Source organism: Cebus imitator, unplaced genomic scaffold, assembly GCF_001604975.1.
Source record: "Cebus imitator isolate Cc_AM_T3 unplaced genomic scaffold, Cebus_imitator-1.0 Scaffold571, whole genome shotgun sequence".
Classification (NCBI taxonomy): Eukaryota; Metazoa; Chordata; class Mammalia; order Primates; family Cebidae; genus Cebus; species Cebus imitator.
Genome location: NW_016107886.1, coordinates 241,830 through 246,141, shown reverse-complemented (window position 1 = coordinate 246,141; position 4,312 = coordinate 241,830).

Genomic DNA, 4,312 nt, shown 5'->3' with positions numbered 1-4,312 from the left:
AAAAAAAAAAAAAAAGAAGAATAAAAGACTTAAATATAAAAACTGAAATTCTAAATGACTAGAAGAAAATGTAGAGGAAAACTCTGTAACACTGGCGTAGGCAATGATTTTTTGGATAAGACCCTGAAAGCACAGGCCATTAAAGCAAAAACACACAAATAGGATGGCATCAAACTAAAAACTTCTGCACAGCAACGGAAATGATCCACAGAGAGAAGACACAACCCACAAAACGGAATAAAACATCTGCAAATCATACATCAGATAAGAAACTAATACCCAAAATACAAAGAAACTCAACTCAATAGCAGGAAAACAAATAATTAGATGTTAAAGTGGGCAAATTACCTGACTTCCTCAGAAGAAGGTTTGCAAGTTGGTACATGAAAAAATGCTAGATTCTCTAATTATTAGGAAAATGCAAATCAGGACCACAATGAGGTATCCCTCACTCCTGTTATTATCAAAAAGATGAAAATCAATGTTGGACAGGATGCAGAGGAAAGGGATTCTTATACACGGTGGAAATGTAAATTACTACAGCCATTATGGAAAGTAACATGGTGGTTTTCAGAAAACTAAATACCGAACCCCCAAATGACCCAGAAATCTCACTTCTGGGTGTGTATCCAAAGGCACTGAAAGTAGGCCATGTATTATACATGAAAAGACCCATGTACAATCAACCTTCCTCTCAAGGATTGGGGTTTTAATGAGTCAATGTAATAAATTTACCTGTATTGGAGATGAGAGAGCTGAGAGAGAGAGGCCAATTAACTTACCCAAGTAGGAGCTGTGACCTAAAGTCTACTTCTAACACTGCACTCATACTAACCCAGGCAGTGAAATAAAACACACTGGACCATGAAGATAAGGGGGAGGGAAACTGTGAAAGACAAAGAAACAGAGCTGACACCTAGGGTGGGTTCTTTGGCAATCCTGGGTGATGGTAAGCGGGCAGCCAGCAGCATTAAAGCAGCGGTGGGAGGCAGGGACGAGGCCCTCCCCATCACACCCAGCTCTAAGGGAGCTCACTGCGGCGTGAGCACCGCCCGGCACTGACCGTCCTGTGGGTGCAGCAGATGCTATGCTTGACTCTGATGTACTGCTTCCATTTTTCTAAAGGGAGTTGTTGACTCACAGTCAGCACTGCTGGCTCCGACCCAGGCTCAGCACCGCCGTAGTGCGGGTCAACACTCCCTGGAGCACAATGGTTGCTTAGTGAGCATCCCCACCAAGTGCAGTTACCTGCTTCTTACCCTCACAGACACATGCGCTTCTGACAACTTTTCCAATTGCACAAGGTCATTTTTGGGCTTTAATTCCCTCCCTCACTGTAATGAACAGACCCCAAACCTTCAGCTTCGTCTGACAAAATGTGTTCTAAAATATTGATTTTTTAAAAACTAAATATTTTCAACTAAACCTACTCAATGGAAAATGAAAAGGGAATTTTTGTTTGTTCAGTAGTTTGCCTAAAAGATTGTATCATTCCTTTAAAGTAAATTTTAGTCAAAAAAAAGGTTATATAACATTCTAACAAAGTTGCTTTCTGCTGGACCAAGGAAGTCCTGTAAAATGCTGTGTGTATTTATTCGTCAAATACTACATAATATATTCTCTATATATCACACTTTATAATATGTACTATTTGTATATAAATATTTTATAAGGAGAGTTTTATTCCTATGACATAATGTTGTTATAATTTTGAAAACCAGAAGTAGGACCTAACAATGTGTTAAAAATACTGCACTGTTAATTGATGCATTAATGTCATTTTCATCTTTCCACAACAAATATTTAACATTCAGTACTTACACGTATCCCCAGGTAAATGAACTTTCTTATTTGCCAGCAAAGTTTCTTAGAAAAATAAACTGAAAAGATACAACTTCCATCTAAAGAGGTTTCAAAAACTTCACACATTTCATCCATTACAAAATGGAAAAAATGTCCCATAATTAAGGGTAAATTAGCATGTGAAGGGTAAATTTCATTTTACTTCAATGACTCTCAAAAATCAAAAACTTTCTTTACCATATTTCTTAACCTAAAAAGCAATTAATAAGCAATGGCTTATCGTGTTGCTGTATCTTGGGTGTGCCCAGGGGACTATTTGAATTCTTCTTAACTGAGTTGTAAAAGCTGCCCTGAGAGAGCATTAGGCTTTTGAACCAAATGATTATTATATGAGATCACAGAGACCCACAGCCAAATTTATCATGCTTATATGTCTCTTTTTATCTGCCAAATATAATTGCCTTGTTATTTGTCTTTTAAAATATAAAACAAAGTTCAATGCACAAATAAAAATTCAATGCAGCTCAATACATAAACGTCGTTTTTACGATTCAAATCAAAGCCATCCTGTCCAATCCTGCTCTCATTTAGAAAGGTTTCTGTTGGAACAGAAAGGTGGTAATGACTAACAGTCAATCTGCAGTGGAAAAAATGCAAGCCGGTGACCTAGAAGGCACCGGTGTTCAAAGTCCTAATTACTCAGATGCCAGAAGTACAAGATGGCATGCTTTTATAATGTCAAGATAATTAAGATAGTTTGCACAATTGCACCTGGTGGATTTTAAATTCAAGTGACCCCAGTGGTCTGTAAAAGAATATAAAAATGTCCTTGGTAGCCTGCTGCCTTTATCTCGGTGGCCCTCTTTCTGTCTCTAATAACGCACACTGTGATCTCAAATCCGCACCTGGGAGGAGGGATGAACAAGGTGATGCACTAGCTCACGGGCGTCTGGAAGGAAAAGAAAGCAGCAGCCTGCTCCCTCTCCCGCACTGCGCTAGGTACTTTCTTAGGCCCTGAACCACACTCAGCTCATTGTGTGAAGATACGAACGCTGGGAGCCAGAGACGCTGAATGAATGTGCCCAAGACAACGGCAAAGCTGAGCCTGGCAGCACCCTCTGTTGGTTTAGAAGACTCTGACTGACATCAGCTGGGGCCGGACTTACAGAGATGGGCATCATGAAGGCATCCATTATTCTGTCACACCCTCCTTACCTAGGTTTTAAATAAACAGTACAAGTGAAAAGGGGCAATATTATATTAATGACTCACATTATTTGTCTTGGAAGAAGTTTTTGTTTTCTTCATATATTCCTAATGTCACGACTTCAGGCATTTATGAAAAATGTACGACAAGCCACTATCAAAGCATGTGGTTTAATTACAATGGTAACCCTCTCACATCAGCCTCTACCCCCTGGGTTGGCACACCAAAAGATGCATCATCGCCAATTATAAATTGAACACTCATTAGAGGCTTTGCCAAGAGCTTTTGCTGTATGTTTCTCCAGGAGTGAGAGAAAGAAAGAGAGGATGCAGCCTGAAGTTCAGCAGCACCTACCTCACACAGTCAGCTTCTCCTGAATCCCACCTCCAGGGGTGCAGGGTCCTGTCCAGCACAGTAGCCGTGGGCAGATGTGGGTGCTGAGCACGTGAAACAGGCTGGTTGCAGCCGAGGTAAGCTGTAAGTGCAAACTGTACCCTGGATTTCACAGCTCTCGTGTGAAAAAGAACATTTATAATTGATGATTTGTTGGCATGAGATTTTGGATATATTGAACTAAGTAAAATATATTGCTGAAATTAATTCTGCATGTTTATTTTTCCCTTTCGTAATGAGGCCTCTAAAGACAACTTACTCATATGTTCAAAGTAATTGAAAGCAGGCTCTTGAAGAGATATTTTCATACCCATGTTCACAGCCATTGTTCACAAAATCCAGGTTTTCAACAGCTGAATGGATGAGCAAACTGAGGTCCGTCTGCATAATGGAAGCTCATTCTGCCATGAGATCATGAAGTACTGATACGCGCTACAACATGCTTGAACCTCATGACGCCACCGGGCGTGAAAGAAGCCAGTCACGGAAGACCACATGTTCTGTGATTCCATTCCTATGAAAATCCAGAATGGAAACGTCCACAGGGACAGAAAGTACATAAACGGTTTCTTAGCCACGGGGGTGAGAAGACGGGATGATTCGGAAAAGATTCTAGGTTTCTTTTTGAGGTGACAAAAATGTTCTAAAATTGACCGTGATGTCTGTACCTACCTGTGAATATATTAAAAGCCATTGAGTCATACAGTTTATATGGGTGAGTTGTATGGAATGTGAATTACATCTCAATAAAGTTATCCTTTTTTCAAAAAAGAAAAAACTCAAGAAATTGAGGGAAAGGAGGGAGAAGAGAACTCCAGGCAGACAGGACCCACGGGGAAGGGGCAGGTGTGTTCTCTCCCCTTGGATGGCGCCCCGTCCGTTGTCCCTAAGACGCAGGCCGCGGCTGTC